This window comes from Corvus brachyrhynchos, unplaced genomic scaffold (assembly GCF_000691975.1).
Source record: "Corvus brachyrhynchos isolate BGI_N302 unplaced genomic scaffold, ASM69197v1 scaffold194, whole genome shotgun sequence".
Classification (NCBI taxonomy): domain Eukaryota; kingdom Metazoa; phylum Chordata; class Aves; order Passeriformes; family Corvidae; genus Corvus; species Corvus brachyrhynchos.
Window position 1 is genome coordinate 1,559,158 of NW_008237890.1, and position 17,600 is coordinate 1,576,757.

Here is a 17,600-nt window from a genome sequence, read left to right on the forward strand (position 1 = left end):
TCACCTCATGCTTCACCTCATGTCTGAAAGAAAGCAATCCTACCCTCTGTATTTTTAAATTACCATATTTTAAAAGTAATTTTATAATTAAAGCAGTCATGAGAGCAGATATTTTATAAAAAACCACTCCTATTCAAAAAATACACATATGTTTTTCAAAATCAATTCTTTGCTTTTAAAATTGTTGAAATTCTCTTGGACATGTGTCCCTTCCAACTAATTTCTTTAGAGATTTTACTTGCATTATATAATATTCTGTCTGGCAATTTTTCATCAGAAACTGAATTAGTATCTTAAATGTTGGCCTCTTCCTTCATGTGAACATTCAGTAGGAAGATGCTCTTATTTAGTAGGCAAAATCTGGGAAGAACTGTTGTAGCTAGACATATACAATGCTCCCTTTGCCATAATCATTGTTCTAATTGTTCTCTGCTGACTGGCCATCAATTGTATCAGGCCTGGACCAAGAAGCCATGCCTTTCCCATGAGGACTGGCCACACCATGTAGCAGCCAAAGTAGAAACCCAACCTTTAAAAGAGAGATAAAGTAACAGCTAAGCTGTGCCACACACCCGTTTAGCTGTTTTCATCTGTTAGGATGTTCAGTCATGTTCTGTTGGGAGATGTGGGTTTTCAAGCTGGTTTATCACATCAGGGTTGTGGTGTTTTGTGTTTCTGTCAGCATGTAATTGGATGTTGCCAGTAGCACTTACAGTTACTTGGCGCAGATGATGCTCCAAATCACTGCTTGTAATCTGACACATCTCACAGGACTTTCTAAGTGTTTCTTTGGAGACAGCTGGCTAGGTTAGGTTCACCCACTGAACTTTTTTATCTCTAAAAGGTGCTTGAAGGATTAGCAGCAGCTGTAGGCTAGTGTTAACCTTTAGGCATTGTCGGACATGAGTGTCTCAGTACGTAACTCTGAATGTGGCTGCTCAGAATACATGTCAGGTAACAAAGGTCTTGAACTATCAACTATCAGAAATAGTCAGTGACTAAGTATTTCTTCTCTTCTCTGTAGAGCCAAATCTATACAGGTTATATCCTTCTCTTACACAGCCTTTTTGAAAACGTTGGCTCCAATTTACTATCAGTTCCCAACACAGCAAGTCCCTTGTTCATTATCAGACATAGTTAGATGTCTACTTGTGCTAGATGAGATGACAGATATACTTCCCATTCAAAAGTGGTAGATGGAAATATCGTGCTACCAGCCTTTACTTAGTACAGCATGCAGTTTCTCATGGGTAGCTATAAACAGGCAGGCCAATTTAGTTCTCTTTAGGACAGCTATGCTACTTGCAGGCATGTCGTCACTTTACATGACAGCCTTTCTATGTTGCTAGTTGCTGTGCTGACAATTAAGCTGTGGTACTGTTCTCCTAAAAAATTGCCAGATATTCCAAGTTTGAGTTGTTTTACTTTTTACACACAGAATTTTGTTATTATTTTGCCTAAAAACCATCACAAACCCCCAAATACCCATCTATCTAGCAATGGCTAAGAAACAAGTTCTTGTTTCAAGTCTATACACTTACAACTTCTGTTACAGGCCACTGCAGCAGGACTATTATAATGTATTTGTTTTAGACCTTGTGATGTCAGAAGTGAACTGTGATGCATTTTTTGTTTTTACAGACTTGTTTTGGACTGTTTTGTGCAGCACTATTATTGCTCATATCACTTATGAAGTGTTAAGTTCCTTTTATGAAGTCACTGTACACTTCACTGCAACTCACAGCAAAGAAAAGAATGAGAGATATTCAAAACTTAAGGAGTGAAGAGTGAAATGCAACTTATTTAAACATGTTTAGATAGAGGTCCGTATGACAGCAAATGGAGAAGGTGGCAATGAAGGGTGAGAGAATGAGTAGTAAGACTTAAGCAACCACAGAAACCACACACGGGGTTGCAGCAAAAAGAATGCTAAGTGTGCTGTGCAGTGAATGGTCAGGATATTTGAAACTGTGATTGAAGCAACGATCTCCAGTTTTGTGATTCCTTCAGTGTTCAAGGAAATGGGATGTTGTGTTCTTTCCAGAAAACTCTGCTCCTTGTTGGCAAGATGCATTCATCACTTTCACTTTCCCCTGCACCCTGCTCGTGGAAGTCCATACAATGACCAGCTGTGCAGGTCAGAAGGGTTAGCATTATCAAACACCTCAAACGGAAAGCCTGCTATATAGGGCATTGTGCACAAGTGAGAGAGATGGACTCTTGTTAGTCTGATCTTCCAGGCTAAAAAAGTGTTTTGCCCAAGTCATGCAGTATGTTGTCATACAGCATGTTGTCATACAGCAGCAAAATCCATGTAACTACTTGCTGTGAAGAAAACAGAGATTTTTTTTCACTTTCTGCATGCTTGGTTCTAGCTTTTATTTCCACTCTACAGGTATGTAGAATATTTTCTCTTGGTCATTCTTACTGCTCAACAAATGTGAAAGGCCTTATAGATAGTTTTTTATCTTCTTTCATTGCCCTTTTCATTGTTACAAGCTCAATTGCCAAACAGTTCCCACAGGAAGCATACTTAGGAATAATCTTTACCTTATTACAGGTATTTTGCAGGGTGGTAGGACACCTATTTGGGAAGAAAAATGCCTAGAAGAGACACAGCTTGGTGCTTGCAGTGTTCCCTTAGGATATAACAGATGCCTGAATTCCTCAGATTGAGAGGTACTTTCTCAAGCCTCCCATATCCTGAGGTCAAAGTGACCGTTTTGCGTGTGTATTCAATAGTGTTTTCAACAGCAAAGACTCTGTGGACTGAAAGAGTAGGAATGATGACTGTTCAGTGCTCTGGTGTCTCCCAGAGTTTGTGTGCTTATTTTAAACTTAAGTGGGGTATCCGAAACAGCACAGATTTAAGAGATGCCAAGAAAGGAAGCTTTCATCTGACATTTTATAGGTTTTTTTTTTACTGACCCTATTTGGAAACTGCTCATGTAGGATTGTGAAATGGAAACTGAGATACAAGGAAGGAAAACCTCACACATTTTAAAGGTCAAAGAAAGTTTTCCTTGCCTCTTTGACTAATAGTATGGAATGGTTCTTACTCATTCAAATTATTAGCATGTCTTCCACTGAAGGTATTACTGGAATAACCCCTCAGTTTGGTGTGTTTTAAAGCAGGTCTAGTTACATGAATTATTACTTTTACTTCCTATGAAAATGTGTTTTCCCCAGTTTTTGTCATTGTGGGGCAACATTTCTGATCTGGTGTAATGCTTTAAATCACCAGATCTATTTTGCATTGATTGGCCACTAAATAAACCTAGACAAAAGCCATCTATACACCAGAGCTGGACAATTCAGAATCATTAATCAAAGTGTGTTTTTGTTACCATTTTACTGCCTCACCCTACTATTAACTTGTCACAGCTGGGTTGCTTTTATGTTTTCACACACTCTGTGATGGATTAAACTAGTTAGCTGGCTAGATAGATTATATGCATTAACACTTAACAGCTTTGCTCAAGCACTGGCTAAGTCATAAGGCTTACCTTATATAAAGCTTTAAAAGATCTGATTTGCTGTGCTTTACTTTGTGTTCATTCTTTTCTCTGGCCATGGCTAAATAATGGAAGTAAAGGCACATTTGAATTGAAACATCAGATTTTATTCCTCAGGAGGTTCTTACTAAGGTTTAACGGATGGTATCATTGAGTTTCCACTCTTTTCCACAGTCACATTCCTATTTTTAACAATACTACTTATAAATTCCTGAATGAACCTAATTCAATTTGGAGTCAGTTTGCTGCTTCTAATTCTTTTCAGGAGTTTGGCAGCATTTTTACTCTTCAGGTTGTTGATTATGCTACCTTGTTTTGCACAGCTTAGTTGTCCATCATCCCACAAATTCACTAATACGGAAGTTTTTGGGTGAAGTCCTGAATGTTTAAGATTTATGATCCTAGGAACTTTACAGACAACCATGAAATATGCCACCCAGTAACTAGTCGCATGGGCGCCTCTAGCTGTCCTTATTCTACTCCGGATATACAAGTTTTGATTTAAATACTTGTTTTGAACTGATGTTTATGTATGCTGCATTTCACTGTGGGGAACTGCAAGGAGTTCTTTTAAAGATAGATGGTCTAGAACGAAATTAAGTCAACTGAGACTAACATTTTATCTGAGAACCATTTACTGGTAACGAAAAACCAGAAGGGAGTTGCCCTACTAGAGAGGGCTAGCGAAGACAGAAAAGGAGGAAGGAAAATGAAAAAGGATGGGGGGGGAGAGAGAGAGGGGAGACATAGAGAAGAAGCGGGCATTACCACCAGAGGGTCGGGGAGTGCCGTCGACGTCCATGAGGTGGGGCGTATGCACTGAGAGAGGCGCGGCCCCATAGGCAGAGCTCCTGCCATGACGGGCAGCTGGACACGAGGTGAGGGGGGATTGGGCAGGAGGTGTGGGACCCTGGACAGGGTCGCAATGAGGATCGTGGCAACGGGCTGGATCAGAGGCAGGCAGGGTTGGACGCAGGTGGCTCAGGCAGGGATGCGGGGACAAAGCGGCAGGGTGGCGGTCACGGACACAGGGAGGCAGGACAGGTGGCGACTGGGACGGGTGAGGGGGTAGGGCAGGACACAGGCTACAAATGAAGCTTGGAGGTCAGCTGGTGTGCCACAAAGTGCCCAACAAGAGGGCAAGTGAGGAGTGGGCGAGGGTGAGCAAGGGTCAGCAAGGGAAGAAGAGCCAAAAAGCACACTAGAGCCAGGGCAAAAAGGACAAGAAACAGGCTAGGGCCAGGGCAAGAAGCAGACCTCAGTAGACTGGAGCCAAAGCAAAACCACGAGACTCAAAAAGCCCTGACTCAAGAAAGGCCCAAAATCACAAAACTCAAAAAGCCAAAGCCAAAAAGTCCCCAGAGCTTGTGTTGCAGCTATTTTTATGGCCCCTGGCTCCTCCCAAAGCCAGCCTGCTGACAGGACACCATTGGCCCTGTGCAATGTCCCACTGCAGTCCATTGGTAGAGACCTTTTGCCATCCAATTGGAGAGCCTCTCTGGGGTGCAGTGTCTTCGGTGTTTCCCTGCTGACTGCCTGTCCCATGTGAGATGCGAAGTGGTTGCCGGTCAAAGTCTCCCAAGACACAAGGCTTTCCTCCATCTTCTCCTAGCTGCCTCCTGGACATGGCACGTGTGCACCCCCTCCCTCGCATGCCTCTGACAACCAGTATTTGAGACAGAAACCAAGATTAAATTGGCTCCTCACGATGTAGTTATGCTTTCTCTGTTTGGCAGGACTGCCTCTACTTTCTTTTTTCTGCAACAGTCATCATCTCCATAGTTTCAAGCCTGACATTCAAGTGCCTTTCTAAGAGCTGACCCCATGTTCCCCATCCTTCTCTGGAATGGAGCTTTTCCACCAGACCTCCTGGTATCTAGGGCAAACTCTGAAAACATTCTCCCATCAGACTACAACGACTATGTACATTGGTTAAGTTCCACTGTTTCCAAAAGCTGCAAGTATTTGCAATGCTACACATACAGCACGTCTCCAGATACAATGCTTCCTTCAGCTCAGGTGGCCATATGGATGGACCCTGTGGTATTAGTATTTAACAGCCAGTCCAAAAAGGTAGGTAGCCAGACTTCCTAGGCAAAATTAGCTACACATGAAACCAACTACTAAATACAATTTAACTTCAACATTGTAAAGGCAGTAGTTAGGAAAGCAGCCACACAATACAGGGTGCTAGAGTAATTAGCTCCACTTATTTTTTTTTCTGAGGTGTCGCAATTGCATCACTGACTCTTCCTATTGTATCTATTCTCTTTTAAAGCAGCTCTGCCTGTGCGATCTCTTTAGGTTGTTACATAGCTGTATGTCATAACATGTGTGATAGGAAGGTCCTTGGGCTCCTAGTGCCAACCATTCCTGGGCTTTCCAGACCTCTTCCAACCTCAGGGGCCACTGCTGTGTCTCTGACAAGGTTGTATACTGTAGACTGGCTTAGTGTCAGTTTACTGGGACTTTACATAATTGGGTTTCTAACTGCCTCTGCATGTGGCACATGTAATATTTTGTAAATTCTTGATATTAAAAGCAATCCAATTACAACTGTGCTGTTGGAAAGCTCATCAGATTCCTTCTTTTGAGGTTATAACAATAATGTGCAACTCCTGAACTGTGTTGATATACTAGAGGACAAGTAGATGGAGTACTCTTAGAGCTGTTGCATAATGAGCTCTCATAAATCCCAGACTTAATTTCCCCCCATTAGTACTTTTTTCTATAAAAAGGGTTGCTTTTAGAAATTTACAGAATAAGGTGCTAATTTTTCCCAGTCCTTCAACTCATAAGTAAGAACTACATAGAAGGAAATGGTTAAATTCTTGTTTGGGCTGTTCTGTCATTTCAAGGATATAATGTGTGTGACAGCCACCTTTCATCTTTGAGAAGGTATTTGGTCTTGTCACTTTGGAGGACGCTGGGATCTTCACTCAGTTGTTCCCTTACCAGAATAGGGGCTAGAAGGTGGACCGGTAAATGCACTCTGTGCAGCCGCTTTTCTATTGATCTTTGCAGTAAAGCTACTACTGAACGCATAAGTGGGGAACTGTGCACTGTTAGGTTAGCAGTAACTTACCATCCCATGGGAGTAAGGAGGAACCAGATTAGAAATCTTTTTCTATGAGGATTATGAGATTCAAATAACATCTCTGGGAGACTGCAGCTCTAATATTAAGGTGCAATAGACTGCACCTCTGCCCTTGTTAGAAGCAGTTCTGGTTTGCTGTTAATGTACATAAGTTTCATGTTAATCCCCTTTAGAATTCTCTTACCACTTTTACAGGCAAGTATGAATGAAAATTAGTATCTAGAAACAATGCCTGGAACAGAAGATGTTGTGTCAGTTTAACACAGCCTGGTTTTTGGTGGGAATGGGAGAAAAGCTGCTTGAAGCTTCTATGTCTGGCACAGAGCCAATCGCTGAAGGCTCTGATGATGGGCAGGTTACTAGCCCAATTAGACAAGTTGGTAACGCCTCTGTCATGACATATTTAAGACAGGCAAAACTGTGGGAAGCTCAGTTTCTTCTCCTGAGGGGTGGTGAGGCTGGACGGAGCTGCCAGGGGCTGCACAGCTGGGGCCCTCCCGAGGCCGGGACCATGCAGCTGGGGCTGCCTGTGCGGTGCCGGCAGAGACCATGTGGCCAGCAACGAAAACACGGCAAACAATTCCCCAACACGGAGCAGACAAGATCAACATTTTGCTGCAGCAAAGCTCTGTAAGAAGTCTTCAATTGATAGAACTTGAGAACAAGAATACTTATGGACAATATTTTTCTTCCAAACCAGAGAAAAGGGAAGAAGTGAGGACATGTAAGGAGAACCAACATGGCGGCATGAAAAGAAGCAGAGGGAGGAGGTGCTTCACGAGTGGGAGCTGAGATTTTTCTACAAGCTGTGGTGAGGACTATAATAAAACAAAGTATTTCCCTGTAATTCATTAGGTGCATAGGGGGATGCAGACATCCACATGCAGCCTGTGAAGAAGAGTGCTCTCGCTGGAGTGTGTGTATACTGAAAAGCTATAATCTAAGTGAGGAACTCAAACAAAGAGAGATGACCCTTGCCTTTAGAGAGAGAAGAAGAGAGCCTTCCTTTCCAAACTAGAAAAGCTTATCTTTAAAAGACTAAACCCCATGAACTAAAATGACCCACACTAGGCAGTTGTGGGAAGACTGCTTGGCCTGTGAAAGGGACTCATGTTACAGCAGGTCTGGCGGGCTGTTCGTGAAAATTAGAACCATGCTAGAGAAAATCATAGAGAACTGTCTCCTGTGGGAAGGACCCCACGGCACAACCGTAGAAGGAACTCCTTTCCCTGAATGAACTGAAGAAAGATTCTTACAAAGTGAAAGACTGACCAAAACCCTGTGTTTTGTCCCCTTGTGCTCTTGGTGGGAAAGAGGGAGGGGCTGGGAAGAAAATAAGTGTTCTAAAGGTTTATTTTAATTCTCATTACACTTTTTATTTTTAATTCTTTTAATAATAAATTTTCTTTATACTGTTTAAGTTTTTGAGCCTGTTTTGCCCTTAAAATGTTTTTCCCCTAATCCTTAACTCCTGAAGTTTTCGTTTTAATGTCCCTTCCTCTGCTTAGCTTTAGCAGAGGAAAATGAGTGAATGGGTTTTCGTGGGTGCCTGGTGCTTAGCCAGCGTCAAACCCCAACAGATGTCAATGTCAAACATCATGCAAACTCTTTATGAAAAGAAACAGCAATTTCTGTGCAGCACCATGCTCAGAACTCACTAGTCTTAGATTATGTTTTGAAGAAAATATAACTACTCTGACAAATTGCGTGATGGTTCTGTGATGTGGATTAATGTTCACTAGAGGCTAGAATGAGATCATTTAACCTGTGTTCACTTGTTTCCTAAGCCAAAAATTCTAGCTCGTTGGGCCTGAATTGAGGGTCTAGGTGTCGTAATGTTTTAATGCACTGCACTGCCAACATCCCAGATATTCCTGCTTTTTCCTGAAGTCTTTAATATCATCACAATGACTGCCACACCCTTGGCAATACAAGGACAATGAAAGCACAGAAGTAGCAAGCTATTAACAGTTGAGCAGCTACTTTGTGCACAAAGAAAAGCGCCAATTCTTAAAGGATCAGCCTCAAAAAAGTGCTAAAATTTCATAAAATTAATCTTTTTTTTAGGGACCATAGTGAGAACGTCATAGTTCCACCTACATTAGTGGCCTAGCTCCTGAGATTTTTCACTGCCTTCTGTGGTTTGCAAGTGTACTCAAGAGCAAGTGTTCTTTCCTGGGAGATCACATGGCTGGGTATATTCCTCTAACTTTTATTATTCATTACCTCTTAAGATTCCTCAGCAAAGACAATAATTTTCACCCCAGAAAATAACAAGCAGAGCAGCACCCCCAGTTATGTTACCACTGACAGGATGTCAAGAAAATGAAAACAAATGTTTTGAGTAGTCCTTCAGGGGATAAAGAGTTCAGTTACTAAGCTACTCACTAGAAACTGTGATTTAGTCATCTGGGATGATTTTATTTCTTTTTCTTCTGTAGGTTTAACCACGTAAATCTCTGTTTTATTGCTAGAGAGAGAAATCTGAGAAATTTGGAATTGCTTTTGTCATGGCCAGAGCTTCTGGACTACTGTGCTGACAAATGCTGGAGTAAAGGAAGAAGCAGTAACATTAGCTGTGTCCATATTTGCTCAGGTTTGTGAGCACATGTGTATTTTTAGATTGCCGTGCAAAAGGGTCGCTGACCTACTTAGTGATATTCGTGAATGTACTGTTATAAATACAGCGTGGCTCTTGCATTCTCTTTCCCCCTCTGAATTTCTGTTTGAAACCTTTTCTTCAGGGCTCGTGTCACTTAGAGCATTAATTAAAATAGACTGGATGAGTTGTAGAAGAAGTGAAAATTCTAATTTTTTACGCTGTATATGTCGAGAAGACACTTCTAGCACAGAGATGAACATAGAGAGTTGTGCTTAACTTCTCTTAAATGGCCTAAATGAATGAGCTTCACTTTTACTACATGTATGTAATTCAGATGTGAAATGTTTATACTGGTATTCTATCACCCACGGCTGTGGGATGTTGCTAAAGGTATATTGAGGCTTGCCAATATTTGGCTGGGAAATATAGACCGAAGTGTTTATGTACGTATTTAAATCCCCTTTACAGAACTTTGAGTAAAACAAATTGTGAAAGACAGGGATTTATAGCATAATAATTACTCACAGCCAGCTCTCTACTGTACACTTTTAATTTACACAAATTAACAGATTAACAGATTAACGTTACCTTTAGTGGTGATAGTAGGTATAGAGCTTCACAGTGACAGGGAGATGCAGCACAAGGTACAGATGCTTTCCATTTACTGTCTCGTGTAGGCAGTTTTGTGTCTAACCCTGAATTAATACACTGGAAGATGCTTGCTATAGCCTACCTGTTCTTATCCTTTATGAGTGCTGCAGAGTGCTTGGACATGGGAGAGAATATATGACAAAAGGCTTGTGTCAAGAGAAGGTCAGGGCAGGATCACTCAACAATGACTGTCATAGGCAAGACAGACTCAGCTTGGGAAAATTAGTTTAATTAATTGCCAGTGAAAAGTTAGAGTAGGATAAAGAGAAATGAAAATGAATCTTCAAAGGCTTTCCTGCACCCCTCCCTTTTTCATGAACTCGACTTCAGTCCCAAATTCTCTACCTCCTCTCCAAGTGGCACAAGGGAATAGGGAATTAGGGCTTTGGTCAGCTCACTCCATATTATCTCACTCCTTCCTTCTCTTCCTCTGCTTCAGGAGAGAACTATCTCTGTCTGACACGGTGGAAGCTATTGGCATCTTGTCACAGAAGGCACACCTGTAGCACCCCCACTACTAATTTTCCCATGTAAACCCAATATATCCACTGCATCTTTCTAAAAGTGTGAAAAAACCAATTCTGCTTGTGCCTCTGTCATATGGACAGTTCTTCGTGTCAGAAGGATTTAGACAGCTGGGGAATCATTCAATTAAAGTCAGACCTAGGCAAATTTTTCCTCACTTTGCTATAAAAGCCTTGCTTATGGTCCCAGTTCAAAAGCTGTTTCAGGAAAACTCAGTGAAAACATGGCAACATGGATTTTGTCTGTTTTCAGAAGGAAAAATTCTTCTGTCTTCTCAGGAAGGACACTTAGGGAGACTATAATATATAGTTGGATGAAAGGAAGTAGATACTATTTCCAACTGTCATTTGAACAATAGTCTCACATTCCTGGAATGTAATATGACTTAGTGTGTTTACAGCCTTTTGAACCACATTTATGGAATTTTAAACTAGAGACTAATGCGTATAAGATGTTCTTAGACCAGGAAATACAGAGAAGTCTTAAAAACATGCATGCAAATTGTAAACATGTATTGAATTTTCAGCCATATTTTCTACCTCCTTCTATGAAAACTACAAGTATTTGAAAACAGCATCTTGTAATGGAAATGCCACTTTTGCTATATTGGGCTGTAACTCACGTGACACATCAGTAATATTGTGGATCTTTTCAAAGCAATTCTTCCTAAAGTTATTTTATCTTGCCTGTTTTCAGTCAGCCTTATAGAAGAGGAAGGACTCATTTAAGTAGTTGTTCTACCACCCTTTTCTTCAATAGCTCACGTCCAAAGTATAGACAAAAATTTCATATATACTGGAGTAGCCATCTGTATATGGCATCTTTTGGTCTGTAAGTGTCCTGGCATTTTAAAAGTATTAATTAGCCCCTAAACTACATAATATCTTGAAGGAATTTCAGTGGTTAAAGGTTATTTAGGGGACTGGTTGATCAAGATATTTTATCTCCCATATTAAAATTGTCTTTTCACTAACAGTGTATTGACCTTCAATGGAATGTATCTTGAAGCCTGCTTAAAATATGGGCACTCTATATTAAATACAGTATGTTAGTTCTCCCATTGCTGTGAGTCAGGGAGAAGGATGGCATAGCCCCCGTATTGTTTTAAATATCTATGCTGAAATGGCAATTAATTTTATTATAAATAGTTTTATAAAATCCAAGGCACAGTGGAAGACCAAGAAGTTTAAGTTAGTGTTAACTGTGGTGGGCTTTCTGCTGTGTTTGTTCAAAGGAGAGGCAGAAATTTGAAACACCATAGTTGGAAAAGCTGATTTTCTATTCCTTGCCAAAAAAAGATGTTGTGTACTGGATTTCAGGGTTTTTCTGTGTATGGTGCTCTTTAAAGTCAGTCAGAGAACAGATGTCACTGTACCAGATAAAGACTGCGTAGTCTTTCCTTTTTTGACTGTGTTAAGATGTACTGCTTGAGATCATGGACATATTACTTTGGCTCTTCCTGAGCCAGAAGTGAGTAGTTGCTGACTGTTCAGTCCTGATTAAGTCCCTATTACCATGCATTCTGACATTACTCAAGAGATCTCTAAATCAAGATGAAAAAGCATTCATAAAGCAAAGGTTGCAACTGGAACAGAAACTATGATGTTGATGCGGGAGCTGCTGGATGACATTTATGGTTTCTACTATGCAGGAGGTCAGATGTAAATATTATTTGAAGTCTATGAGTTTCTCTTTTCTTAGGGAACACACCCCATGTGATTAAAGACTATATTCTGATGCTACTTGGTGATATTCCTTGGTATGCTCATAAGAATAACCAATGTCAAATTAGCTTGTTTGCCACAGTGTGAAGACATGCATTTTTGTTTGCATGCAGTCTCCTCGCAAAGAGGGACATAAATATCTAAAGAGAAACAGAAAGGCTCAGCAAACTCCTTTTGGGCTTTCACTTCAAAACAAAATTGTTTTAATTTCTGCTCTGTCCCCACCAAAGGACTCTTGGGAAATGCCTCACTTGGCTCCAGAGTGCCCTGCTGTTTAAACACAGGAGATATATGAAATGGAAACTGTTTAAAAAATGCACTGGACATGACCAGAACATCCAGCCATGGAAGGTCAGGCTTTGAACTTGCTGGTCCCTGAACCCCTCCTCTACACTGCCATCTTAACAGCTAACTGATGGTACTAGTGAATGATGTTTCATCTTTAAAATATAAATTTTAAACATCCTTTTAGTATGGATGAGAAGTGGAATCTCACATCAAGGTACTAATTCTAATTAAACATATATTAATTTTTTACCCCTGACAGTTTTATCTGTCAAGATATACCTTTTTGCCATGGTACAAAGTCAAGACCTGCTACTGCCATAGATGATATTGCAACTAATGTTTTTTATTTGTCTAGTACCTTGGCGTGTGTGACTGTGTTTAGAGTCCTTGAGATCTTTTTTGCACAGTTTATAATGCCATTGTAGCAGAGAAAAAAAAAAATCATATCTGCTTAGTCTCAGGCATGGTAATATGACAGTTTAATATTTTGTTTATATACATTGTCTGCAGATTTCCTCCTCTCCTATGGAATGTGAGTCTGTGTATATATGTGAATTTTTCAGTTCATAAGATCCAGTTTTTGTCTTTACTGATTCTGGTTGCTAATGCCACTTCTGTGCAGTACAGATTTTGTTACTGGAAAATCTTCATACACCTCAATAAGAGGTTATGCAACTTCCAAAGCAAACTATGTGCATAATCTTCAAACTATGAAATATCAGTGTTTTTCAGCATGAAACAGATTTGATAAAAGAATCAGTGAAATTTTTTACCTGTTTGAGATGACACCAGGGATGGATTTAGAACATAATTGTTCTTTGCTTTATTTGTAATTTTTGCTGCTATTAACTCTTTCAGTGAGAAAACTCCTTTTGGAGAATAGTATTCAGGTGAGTCTCGCAAAATCTAGTATTTGCTGGAGAGAAGGTCCTGACTTTCATTTGTTTTTTCGCTTGTCATTTTGTTTTGCTGTTTGTGAGTGAATATTTCAGCAGTGGTTTCTGCCTACTGAAAATCACCTAGTGACTCCAGGGAAGTTATAATCTGCATCTCCTATATTCCTAGATTCCTCCATTTAGAAAGCACATTTGGCTTACTCAGAGCATGGTCATGTGCTGCAGTGTACTTGGTATTCATCAGGCCATTTGTTCACTAAGATTTTTCATCTCCAAAACCCCAAACGAAGAAAAAAACCCCAAACTAAGAAAAAACCCCCATATTTCCTGCCCTAAAAGGACTGTAGAATTGCAAAGATACATGAAACAGGATTCTTCGCTCAGAACTAGCATAATCTCCTCTTCTTTTCAACTTCAGTTCCCTGGAGAGTAGAAGCTTGCGTTGCATTTGTGATGAGACTTCTTCCAGCAACTTTGGAGAAGCAGCCCATTTCAGATGACTTCCTGGATTGGATCATCAGTAGCCATCACTAGCCATCAGTAGCCAACCACTAACCACTTAATCTGAAGGAGAGATCAGAGGTGACAGAGTCACTCTCTCATGAATTTTGCAGTCTACATTGGTTTCTAAATCCTGCCGTGAAGTTCATTCCCACCTTTTCCAAAATTTACAGAAAGACATCAAAGCAATGAGAAATTATTATTAATGTTTCTACTTTTCAAGTCATCTTGTTGAAGTGTTACTAGACAAGTCTACAGCCTAATTTGCTGCCATGTCTGAAACATGTAATGCCTCAAAAACTAACATGAAACATATGTAAAAAGTGTCAATGACAGCTTTCTCTTTTTATTCTGTGAGTAATTTCATAACACAACTGTTAAGTTAACCCCCTCTTGTCATTACTAATGTAAAGATACAACCACTGATTATCTGTTATTGGCTGGATTATTTTGAAAATAAAATCTATGTCTCTGGTTGGTGTGATTCTGTTCTTGCAGCTTCCTCCTAAATTCTCTCATGACAGTAGAGCATCTAGAAAAAGGATATGAAGGTTCATCTTCTGATGGATATTTTGACTTTCTTCAGAAAAGAAGAGCACCTCTTTTCTGAAAAAAATGTTTTGTTAGTCAGGGCTTAGTTTAAATCCTGGAAGTCCTAAATCAACAATGCTTAGGTTTTCTAGGAACTTCTTAAAAGGTGACTGTATTCAACATGGGGAATGTAGGTGGGTGTTGTCTGGTAGAACAGATGGTGAAATCTTTACTTTAAAAGGCTTTTCAGGTATGTGGTATTTTCATTTGGGTTTTGGTACTTTGTTCTTTTGCAAATTAGCATTAGGATTGATAAAATAATGCACTGCAATGGGTAGCTCCTTGGAGGAGAATTTGGCGGCTTAAGTGGAGGTTGATAGGAGGAATCTCTTAGTTTGTAATATAAACTCAGCATAAGCTTGGAAATTTTATAATGCATCACCCTGCCAGTAAAGCATTTGGGTTTTGCCATCAACAGCCTTGTCTCAACTAGCCTTTGTTACCTGCCATCTGTTTGGATTCAAAATCCTGGCTTGGACCCATGTTCTTTGAATATGCGAATACTTCCTGTTTAACAAATACGTATTTTGCTGAACTATAGTATAAAATATTTATGCTAGCCTTATAATATAAAATATTAGTTCAGAAATGGATAGTGCATCAGAACATTTTCCAAACATCACTTTTTCAATCAAATATAGATTTTTAGATTATTTCCTTTTCTTTGTATCTTCTCTGAGGAGATACAGGCAAGGTCTATGCAGTACTGGATAAATTTCTTTTAGATTAGAATGGAATATTTTTTCAGCCTCCAGTGTTTGCTGGTACATGCAGCGCTCAGCACCGACAATGTCAGACTAGTCAATTTGATGATGACGGAGGATTAGAAGCAGTTTCTGCTGCACTAATCTGAGAAGCTCAATAAGCTTCATATTCTGTATTCTGACACTGTCTGTTGGAACTAAAATCAGAGAAAAGGGAAAAAAGTGTTCAACTTTGGTAAATGTCAGGAAAAGTTTCTTAAGCTTTCTGTATATCAGGTTATATACAGAATTTACCCTGGGAGGTCTTTCAAGTTCACCATCTTACAGAAAAGAAGAATAACCGTCAGTATGTATTTAAATCAATGAAAATGAAAGAGGTTAATTGTTAAAATATTTTGATTTATGTACATGGGTTCAGTATTTTCTGTAAGAGCAATAGGAGCAATAAACTGAAAACTTCTAATTCTTCTAGAAGTAAATAAATAAATGCTTCAAATACATGTGTGAACCATCCTCTACTGGAGGTCTATGAAGCATTTTGTTTTTTCACTAGGAAAACTAGTAATGGTTGCCTATTTAAGGACTAGGGATGCTTGTTTCATCCTCCAACAGGCTTATTTTTATCAAAACTGCTGTAGGTTATCCTTAAGGCAAATATTGGTTATTTATTGCAAAAAATCTAAATAAAGAATGAAAACATGTCTTCAGAAGTCAATATTTAATAGGGAAGCTGAAGACTGTGGAAAATGGAAGTATTAGAATGTAAAACAGTCTAACAGCAAACACCTACTATCTTAAAAAGCAAAAAAGTAAAAACAAATCTAACTGTATTTTCTTGTCTGCTTGGAAATTATTTTGTTTTCAGTATATTTTCAGGTGGATACATAAGACTGTGATAGACCTAAGGACTGAAGATACAGATGTATATTGAAAAATTAATTTCTTTGTAATCAATAGCAGTAGTCCCTGTATTTTGAATATTTTCACAAACCACAAGGCCATTAGAAACCAAGGAAGTTATTCAATATGCTTCAGATTTTACAGACTCATTCTATCTCTTCTGTGGGGGGAAAACACAGAATTATAGTCTGGAATATATTATAAGGAGGGAATTATATTGTAATATGAAAATAACTACTGAAATTTGAAGTGTATTTCTCTATTTTAAATGTACCAAAGGAAAAAAAAACGCCATAGTATATATCAATAGATCTATGTCTCACTCACAAATGCCAGGATCTTTCCACTGGGTTTGCAGAGGTATTTACCACAATAAGAGTGTATTGTCTTGTCATAATGTTGTGCTTTATTGTAGCAGCTCAAAAACTTTGGTTACGTGCAGTTAGGTCTTTGCCACTAGTCCACAGTTGCACAAGAAGCAGAATAGTGCATAAATGTTATAACTATTTTTAATGTTACCCTAATTTTACTGTTTATTCACAGCCAAACAGTACTTTGGTTACGGCTGGCATCCCAGGAAAACAGTTATTTTTAAAAAAAAGTTACTTTTAAAAAAGTTAGGAGAAGGTGCACAAAAGAAGAATTTTACAAATGAAAATATTCAGAAAAATTGTACCAATAAAGTGGCAATTTTTTCAGGTGCAGAAGGCTTAAAATGGGGACTCATATAATTGATGTGCTGAACATTTGCCTTCTGAAAGAAAAAAAAGGTCTGGTAAAACAATAATTGCATATAAAAAGTCATATAGAAAATTCATATATATGAGCATAAATAAATGATCCAGCTATGGCTATGTGGAGCACCCGCCATTAATAAAGAAGATGAGGTTCTCATGCAAGCAACCTTTTTTAAGAGGTGGGGCTATAGATCACACTCAAATGCAATCTGCTGTTGTTTTTTGGTGTAATACTTAAATATAAATAATATTAATGTTAAATACATCTCTGCCTTAAAAAACAAGTCATCACAGAACTCTAAATGTTCAAGATGTTAAAAGACTTAATTTCCAGACTTTATGCTGTGGCATATCTTCATTTAAAATATGACTGGTTTGAAAACTGGAAGAAAAAGAAATGTTACATATTTTATCCCTAAAATATTAATCAAATTACTTATGTTCCAAGATGAGGTGAATTACACTCAGTAACAAGTATTTTATAAGAAGAGAATAGCTGAATTATATGCAGAAAGAAGTATTTTATAAAGAGTGATTCTCACAGGAAAAGATTTGGTAGTTTTAAGATAGCTAATTAAATGGGATCAATATAATACAGTTTCCATACACACTGTAAGGAAAGAATTTGATAATGATTTAAGAATTTGATAATTTGGTGCTTACTTTTAAATACTTGATTCAAACCCACTGATAATCAGCTGAGATCTTGCCAGAGGTTTAGGTTTGGTCAGCATACCTCAGGGTTTACTGAACACTAAAAGAAGTAGAAATATTTACTGTAGAAATACCTGACACAGAATTTTGAAGCTAATCAGGAATGTAAATTCCTTAAATCACTAAGCAGGCCAGTGCATGCTGGGGGGTCTGGT

The 17,600-nt window shown here is 39.0% G+C and overlaps 1 long non-coding RNA gene across 1 annotated transcript; it reads left to right on the plus strand.

Annotated features, from left to right (window-relative positions):
• Window positions 1-890: 890 nt before the first annotated feature.
• On the plus strand, window positions 891-14,273 carry LOC108446372. The gene is made up of 2 exons (XR_001861544.1): window positions 891-7,423; window positions 13,717-14,273. It is a non-coding gene; the product is annotated as an uncharacterized LOC108446372 (long non-coding RNA).
• Window positions 14,274-17,600: the final 3,327 nt, after the last annotated feature.